Source organism: Oryx dammah, unplaced genomic scaffold (genome assembly GCF_014754425.2).
Source record: "Oryx dammah isolate SB20612 unplaced genomic scaffold, SCBI_Odam_1.1 HiC_scaffold_19, whole genome shotgun sequence".
NCBI classification, from domain to species: Eukaryota; Metazoa; Chordata; class Mammalia; order Artiodactyla; family Bovidae; genus Oryx; species Oryx dammah.
In genome coordinates, this window is record NW_024070203.1 from 79,772,066 (window position 1) to 79,781,698 (window position 9,633).

Below are 9,633 nucleotides of genomic sequence, written 5' to 3' on the forward strand. Positions count from 1 at the left end.
CAGAGTCCACCCAAACCCATGTCCATTGTGTCAGTGATGCCATCCAACCATCTCATCCTCTGTTGTCCCCTTCTCCTCCTGCCCTCAATCTTTCCCAGCATCAGGATCTTTTCAAATGAGTCAGCTCTCTGCATCAAGTAGCCACAGTATTGGAGTTTCAGCTTCAACATCAGTCCCTCCAATGAACACCCAGGACTGATCTCCTTTAGGATGGACTGGTTGGATCTCCTTGCAGTCCAAGGGACTCTCAAGAGTCTTCTCCAACACCACAGTTCAAAAGCATCAATTCTTCAGCACTCAGCTTTCTTTATAGTCCAATTCTCACATCCATACATGACTACTGGAAAAATGATAGCCTTGACTAGCCAGACCTTTGTTGGCAAAGTAATATCTCTGCTTTTTAATGTGTTATCTAGGTTGGTCATAACTTTCCTTCCAAGGAGTAAGCGTCTTTTAATTTCATGGCTGCAGTCACCATCTGCAGTGATTTTGGAGCCCAGAAAAATAAAGTCAGCCACTGTTTCCACTGTTTCCCCATAAGGAGCAGCGGCTGCGCTTTGCTGGAGTAGTGACTGTGCTTTGCTGGAGTGGCCGTGAAGAGAGACCCTATGCCCAAGGTAAGAGAAATCCAAGTAAGGTGGTAGGTGCTGAGAGAGGGCATCAGAGGGCAGACAGACTGAAACCACAGTCACAGACAACTAGCCAATCTGATCACACAGACCACAGCCTTGTCTAACTCAGTGAAACTAAGCTATGCAGTGTGAGGCCACCCAAGATGGATGGGTCAAGGTGGAGAGGTCTGACAGAATGTGGTCCACTGGAGAAGAGAATGGCAAACCACTTCAGTATTCGTGCCTCAGGAACCCCATGAACAGTATGAAAAGGCAAAAACATAGGACACTAAAAGATGAACTCCCCAGGTCAGCAGGTGCCCAATATGCTACTGGAGATCAGTGGAGAAATAACTCCAGAAAGAATGAAGGGATGGAGCCAAAGCAAAACAACACCCAGTTGTGGATGGGACTGGTGATAGAAGCAAGATTCAATGTGGTAAGGAGAAATATTGCATAGGAACCTGGAATGTCAGGTCCATTAATCAAGGCAAATTGGAAGTGGTCAAACAGGAAATGGCAAGCGTGAACATCAACATTCTAGGAATCAGTGAACTAAGATGGACTGGAATGGGTGAATTTAACTCAGATCACCATTATATCTACTACTGTGAGCAGGAATCCCTTAGAAGAAATGGAGTAGCCATCATAGTCAACAAAAGAGTCCGAAATGCAGTAGTTGGATGCAATCTCAAAAATGACAGAATGATCTCTGTTCATTTTCAAGGCAAACCATTCAGTATCACAATAATCCAAGTCTATGCCCCAACCAGTAATGCTGAAGAAGCTGAAGTTGAACAGTTCTGTGAAGACCTACAAGACTTTCTAGAACTAATACCCAAAAAAACACAAACCTAGACAGTGTATTAAAAAGCAGAAACATCACTTCACTGACAAAGGTCTGTATAGTCAAAGCTATAATTTTTCCAGTAGTTGTGTATGGATATGAGAGTTGGACCATAAAGAAGGCTGAGTCCTGAAGAACTGATGTTTTTGAATTGTGGTGCTAGTTCTTGAGAGCCCTTTGGACAGCAAGGAGATCCAACCAGTCAATCCTAAAGGAAATCAACTCTGAATATTCACTGAAGGACTGATGCTGAAGTTGCAGCTCCAATACTTTGGCCACCTGATGTGAAGAGCCCACTCACCGGAAAAGACCCTGATGCTGGGAAAGATTGAAGACAAAAGGAGAAGGGGATGGCAAAGGATAAGATGGTTAGATAGCATCACTCACTCAATGGACATGAGTTTGAGCAAACTCTGGGATATAGTGAAGGACAGGGAAGCCTGGTGTGCTGCAGTCCATGGGGTTGTAAAGAGTCAGACATCAGTTGGCCACTGAGCAACATCACTTTTTGCCATTGTTCTGCTAAAATGATTCGGAAAAACATGTTGATGGGGCCCTGCCTTTTCTGACCTGTTTATTTCTAATGACTTTCTCTTTGAAACATGTAGATGTCACATTAGGTACTTTTCCTGGGATTCATGTACTGTTGGGGTGCCTGTTAAGGTCTCCTTGTGGGTTGTACAGAGGCAGAGTTTGTAGCAAATGAAAGCAAGACTAGAGGTGCTTCTAAGACCTAGAACTACTCTTCAGGTAAGCTTTTGGATTGTGGCAAACACACAGATCCAGCATGAATAATATTTCAATTACATCAGAAAAGGGGCATCCTGCCCTGTCAGTAGACACCAAGTCAAGGTCTCTCTGAGGTTCCCTGCAAATTGAAAAGAGTCAGAAAGTACAAAGGATCTATTCCTAAGCTCTATTTAATTTTTTTCATCTGGTAAGAATATGTAATGTGACGCCCACCCTCTTATCAGGTCTGTAAGTGCACAACAGTATTGCTGACCATAGGCACAGTGCTGTCTAGAACTTACTCATCCTGCACAACCGAATCTGTATCCCTGTGAAACAGCACCTCCCAATCTCCCCTTCGCCCAATCCCTGCCAATTGCTATTCTCATTTCTACCTCTATGAGTTTGACTATTTTAGATACCTCATATCAGTGGATCAGTGGGGTCACGTGGTATTTGTCCTTCTGTGACTAGCATATTTCACTTACCATAATGCCCTCAAGGTTGACCCTTGTTGTTGCAAATCTCAGAATTTCCTTAATGCTAAAAAATATTCCTTTGTGGATATACAGCACATTTTCTTTGTGAATGCTGTTTAGGTTGTTTCCACACCCTAATTTTTACATATAACTTTAGCATCTACTTTAGCATCTACCTACTATGCTTAAGCCAGATCTTCCTGGTGGCTCAGACGGTAAAGCGTCTGCCTGCAATATGGGAGACCCAGGTTCTATTCCTGGGTTGGGAAGATCCCCTGGAGAAGGAAATGGCAATCCACTCCAGCACTCTTGCCTGGAAAATCCCATGGACGGAGGAGCCTGATAGGCTACAGTCCATGGGGTCACAAAGAGTCTGACATGACTGAGCGACTTCACTTTCATTTAGCATCTACAGGAGAAGGCTTTTTTAAAAAAAAAAAAATCTGGTAGGTTGCATTCTCATCATCAGCTAGATTACAATGTTTTACAATCCCACAAGAAAAATAGAAGAGTCTCTAACACAGGATATGTATACATGCTAAATTACTTCAGTCATGTCCGACTCTTTGAGACCCCATGGACCGTAGCCCACCAGGATCCCCTGTCCGTAGGATTCTCCAGACAAAAATACTGGAGGGGTTGCCATTCCCTTTTCCAGGGGATCTTCCCAACCCAGGGATCGAACCTGCATCTCTTATGTCTCCTGCATTGGCAGGCAGGTTCTTTACCACTAGTGCCACCTGGGAAGCCCAACTGGGAAACAGGATATGACGTCCACGAAGATCTGGCTCTGTCTGTGCCTCCCGACTCATTTCCCACCTTTGTCTTCCTTCTCTTTCTGCTCTGGCTTCACTGAACTCTGCAGAGTTCCGGTTCCCACATACAAGTTGCTTCCAGCCCTTTGCTTCTACTAACCCTGCTCACTCCCAGCAATCTCTTTTCCTTCCTTCAACCTCTTCATCTAGGAGATTCCTATGCAAATATGAAGACTCAACTCACGTACCACCTCCTCCAGGAAGCCTTTCCTGAAGCTTTGTCTCCTCTCCACCCCGTGAACTTCCCCTCTGTTCCTGTAGTACCTTGCTTGTGATGCTGTCTTTTGGCTTCCTGCAATATATTATAATTATCTGTTTCTATGTTCATAAGTTCTGTTAGATTTTGAACACCTTGAGAGTGGTGACATTTCATCTCTGCTTCCCTAGGGCCTAAGTATGCAACACATATTTGTGGGCTGACTTAATGAAAATTATTTGGTTTTCAGGCCTCAGCTTCCTCCTCAGCAAAGTGGGGTCAACAGTATTTTCCTTGCAGAATGTCTGTGGGGATTGCAAGCATGTGGATAAGGTGCTTTATCAGAGACTACAGGAAGAAGCTTATCAATTAAAATCCAATGGACCCATCATGGGAAGGCCATGTGTTGACTGAGTACTGAGAATCATAGTCAAAGAGGGGAGGATGGGGCTGACTGGGTGATGTATGGTCCTCCTCCCTCTCAAGCCAGACGGGTGGGATCTCAGAGGCTGGGCCCAGCTCACATACTCAGTGACCCTCAAAGACCACTGGTTGCCAGTGATAGGTAATCAAGGTTGGCAGATTCTTGAGGAAACCATCTTCCCTTTGTTCAGCAGACCCATTGGGTGACCCACGAAAGCCATCAAAGCATGGGGTTAGGGTGAGTGGCTTGCTTTTCTGCCTCCTGCAAGACCTGTGCTCCTCCTGAAGGTGCAGCCAAGATCCTGGCGATACTGGTCTCAGGGCTCAGCCTGCCTCACGCTCTATGTGCAAGCTTTTGCTATTGTTTGCAGCGGTGTTCTGAATCCGTTCAGTTAAACCAGAACTCCAGCCCCTTTGAACCCTTGAATACTTTCCAAAGTAAAAGGTAAACCTTAAAGGGCACAAACCACAATGAAACTTTCAGGAAAATAAATAAGCTAGCAAACTGAACAATAAAACCACAATGAGGAAACAAACAAACTCAAAGGGTGCCACTCAGCAATGACTTGCCGAACTAGGTTACATGTAGTCCAGAGTTCAGCTCACACTTCTCCATCTCTCATATGTAGAGGTTGAGAAACTTGGGGTTTGGAGTTAAGGAGACTTGGGCATAAGTTCTGGTGCTTCCATTTATTGTTTTTGAGATATTGGACAAATTATTTTGCCTGTCTAAGCCTTGGTGTTCTCAGCTGTGAACTGGAAGTAGCAATGATAACTACTTATTTTGAGAACTAAGATAACACATGGAAGGGCTTAACATAGTGTCCAGCCCATGGGAAATTCTGCATTAACTTTAATTGTTATCAAAAATCTCTTGACTGTGAAAAGAAATATTTCAGACAATTAGATCTAAGTATCAAAAGCTAAATTATGTCCAGCATTCTTTATTTATAAAAGCAGACAAATGGATATTTTGGAAAGACTATCAATAATAATTCTTCATACAAAAATTGATTAAAATATCTCAGGTTGGATTATGTAGTAGAACCAGAGGACTTACAGAAAAATAATGTACTGGTAACAGATTTCTATAGAAATAACCCAGGATCATCAGACATTTTGTATTATGCCTAAGCTAGGTAGAACATTTAGAAAATCTTACACAAAAGCACAGTAGTGGTCTGCATTAGTCTGCTGCAACAAATTACCAAAGCTTAGTGGTTTAAAACCATGAAAATTTATGATCTTACAGTTTTCTGGGTCAAAAATCTGAAATGGATCTCACTGGGTAACTCAGGTTATCAGCAGTTCTGGATTTCTTCTGGAAACTCTAGGAGAGAATCTGTCTCCCTGGCTCTTGCAGCTTCTAGAGGAAGCCCATTGTCCTTGATTTGAGGTCCTGTCTCTGGTGGCTCAGTGGTAAAGAATCTGCCTGCAGTGCAGGAGGCCTGGGTTTGATCCCTGGATCAGGAAGATCCCCTGGAGAAGGGAATGGCTACCCACTCCAGTATTCTTGCCTGGAGAATTCCATGGACAGAGAAGGCTGGAGGGCTTCCATGGGTTGCAAAGAGTCAGATAACAACTGAAAGACTAACACTTTCCTCCATCTTCAAAGCCAGCAATCTTGGATTAAGTTTTAATCCTGATGTCCTTTCTCTATTTCTCACTCTTCTGCCTCTTTCTTCCACTTTTGAAGACTCTTTTGACTAATTGGACCTACCTGGATAATCAAGGGTCATCTTCACACACTAGGCTCGGTTAGTTAGGCAGCTTAATTCCACCCATAGCCTTAATTCTCCTCTACAATGTAACCTAATGTATTCACAGGTTCTGGGGGTTAGAATGTGAGCATCATGGGGCCATGGAGGGGCATTATTCTGCCGACTCCATGGTTCTAGAAGTTTTGTTGTATAGGGGCTAGCAAAGTTGGCATCTAATGAAGTTGTTATTTCCTGCCTTCCCTTGAGACTCTTGGTCGGTATGGGAAAGGTATTTAAATATTTAACATTTTTTTTTTTTAATAAGAACATCCATGAAGTAGAGGGGTGTGTTGAAAGAGGAAAAGATATACATTCCTGCACACAAGAAACCTGCCATATGTACAGAAGCAAGCAGCACGTAGCAAGTCATCTAGAAATCAAGTTTATTTTCCTGACTCTTTCTACAGTCTTGAGTAATTTTTCAACCTCTCCATGTCTTTCTCTGAACTTCAATGTACTTTGCTGCACTTTTGCCACACAAACAAAATAACTTAAGTTTAATTAGAGAGGTGCTTCCCCAAGTGTAGCTCCAAGGGGACTGTTACATACATCCAGACACTTTTTTTTGTTGTTGTATGTGACAGAAAACCTAACCCAAACTGGCTTAAGCAACAAAGGGGAACTCTTATCTCAGAAAATGTTCAGAATAGGTCAGGTGTCAAAATTGGATGAATAATCTATGATTTTCATATGAAAAAATCTATGATTTTTCTGTTTCTGCTTTATCATTTATCAGCATAGTTCTCCGGCCGACATACCTCACAGTGGCACAAATTATTGTGGCACTTCCATACGTCGATATCCACTCTGATTGGTTCAGCCAATATCACTTATGCCACAAGCCCACCCTTGGATCAATAATAATGGCCAGGGGAATGGAATATACAGATTGTTAAGCCAATCAAAGCTGGAGTTGGTGGGGGCTGGGAAAGAAAGTTAGCTTCTAGGGTGGATACCTGAGTAGGAGAGAGGAGATGATACAGATGAAAATCTTAGGGGTGAATGGATGTAGGATCCACAAATAACCAATATCCACTATGGCCCTGAGAGATGTCGTTATGTGAAAGAAGGTGTACACTTTCATTTTTTTTAGAAAGTGTGCTTTTTGAAGGCTAGTTGAATTAGATCAATTCAGTATCTTCGATCATATCTCAAAAACTGGAAAATGTCACAAAAAGTTTCAAAAATTCCAAAATAATTGTGAAACATAATTATAAGTTTCATGAAATTATGTCACCTAAATAAAAGTTATTGCTATCTCCCTTTATTGAGGGACTGTATACAATGAAATTGGCTTTCTATACAGGTGTTCTAAAACACCTCGTGGTTTTAGAGATGGAAACCTTTTGCATCAAATTCCAACAGAAGACTAGTGGTTAATGGTTGAGTTATTAAAAAAAAAAAAAAAAAAAAACAACTTACAAACCCAGGGCTGGTTCATAATGTGCAGGATCTCTAAACCCTTAAGTGTGTGATCTTCTGCCCAGCTCTACCTCAGTCCTCCCTTTCTGTTTTAAAAATAAAGCTACCAGTTTATAAACAACTTTCATACCAAAGGCTTGACCCCATGGGTGATAAGTGACAAGAACAGTGTACTAATGGACATTTTAAGAGTTCCACATAAGCAGACTTACCCTGCCTCAAACTCGCTTGGGGTTATCAGTGTAATCTTTTAAAAATTACTTTCTAAACAAACTTAACAACTAAGATGATTGGTATAAGGCAAAGAAAGTTAAAGCCAAAAATATTTCAAATGTGGCTTGAAAAAGAATGATGGCACATACATTACCGATCAGTGACTGAGCTCTGGACATTTTCCTGTTTTCTTTGTAGAACAGAAGAATTTTCATCTACTCTTGTGCCTTTGACCTCCTGCCACAAATCACAATCTTAAAGAAAATGTGAATGGTATAACAGGATTCAGAATTATTCCTGCACTTCACACTGTGTTAGGTGTGATGGTAAACAAGATAAATAGATGGAGTCTTTTCCATGCGATGCTTTTATTTTAAATCAGAAGCTTTACTAGTCTTTAGTTTAAATGGATGCATTGACTTCAAGTTCTTTCCTCCTCTCCCTCTTAAGACCTTCAAAAGGAAGGTAAAAATAAAAAATTTAAGGTAAAAATATAAGGTAAAAATTTAAGGTAAAAATATAAGATAAAAATAAAAAATTTAAGCCAATTCTAGGAAGCCTGTAAAGCAACCAAGGAACAGAATCTGACACCGTAGGCTAGAGGCAGTTACAACCTAAATTACCTGGTAAGAGGGAGGCTGATGAGAGACCAAGAAGGATATTAACAGCAGGTAAATCATCTCTCCCTGTAATCCTCCTCCTGAAATACTAAAAAAGATTTAGAGGAGCCAGGAAACCCTGAAGGTGAGCATGAGGTGTGGAACCAAAACCAGAAGACTTGCTGTGCTGAAATTCTATAAAGAGAGCAGCTGAACCCAAGAGCCCCTGTTGCTAATAAGGAGTCTAACCCAAGAATGATACTGAAAGCTTATTCTTTGGACTCATTCAGGGTTACCAGACACTAAAGGGCAGGGAGGGTGTTGAACTGAAACAATGGATTAAGTAAAAAGCTCCATCATGAATGTGGGACCCTTCAGGATGCTTTCTCTTCTGGAAACATAAATAATTCTATCAGCCTTTTGTTTATTAGCTGGAATGCTTTTATAAAGAGAAACTTCCCCTCATTTGATACTTGCACATATGGTAAAAAATGATGAATTAGGTTTTGTTTTCCTGCACTGTTTGTATGAACCCATGGGTTTAAACATATTTAATGTGTTCCAGTTTATTGATCTTATCCTATTGAAGCTTAAATTGTCCCATTTTTTTGGCCAGTGAGTTTAGCTACTGAGTCTTTCTGACATAACATTAGTAATCATCAATAACATCTTTGCTATCAATAGAATGAAATGATAGAATGATCCAGGCTCACTTTGACCCTTTTTCCTTTAAATCACAATCATTGGAGAAAAGTGTCTAACAGGAAAAAGTGAGCTGTCAAAAGAGAAGCTCAAGGGAAACAAAGATAATACAGAAAGTCACAGAAACCTTCAGAAACACATTAGTGACATTGCCAGGATGGAAGATAAAGCAAAAGGAATTTCCTGGGGTAAAAAGAAGAATACAAAGGAAAACACATGAAAAAAAAATGATCATACATTGGTCCAACATTCAACTAACTGTAGAACCAGTAGAGAAGAATAGAGAAAAAAAAGGGAGCAAATTACTTTAAAAGAACTCCTCTCTTCTCCTCACAATTTTCCCCAAGATTAAAACTATGAATCTTAAGACTGAGAGGACCCACTAGGAACCAAGTAGTGTGAATGAACCTAGACCCATATGAAAGCACAACATCCTGAAACTTCATGAAGTTCCAGCACATAAACAAAGGGAAAGACCCTTTAAAATTAATTACATACAAAGAAACAAAAATGAGGAAGGCTTTGGACTTTTCAACATTAAAATACAATGGAGGGACTTCTGCTCCAAGGTAAAATGGTGTGATAGGAGCTGGGTTTGTCTTCTTGCCCCAAACATCTGAAAAGTCAGGTACCATATACAAAACAAGGTTTTCAAGACGTGAGACACCAGGTAACAAAGTACTGTGAGTCTTGAGTGATGGGAAGCAAACAAGATTGCCTCAGCTTCCCACCTTGAGAGAGTTTTCAGGCGGTGGGAGGGAATTTAAGGAGATTAAGGGAAGGGTTAAGGAGATTAAGCTGAGAGTGCAGTGAGATTAAGACAACCGGAGTTCACAG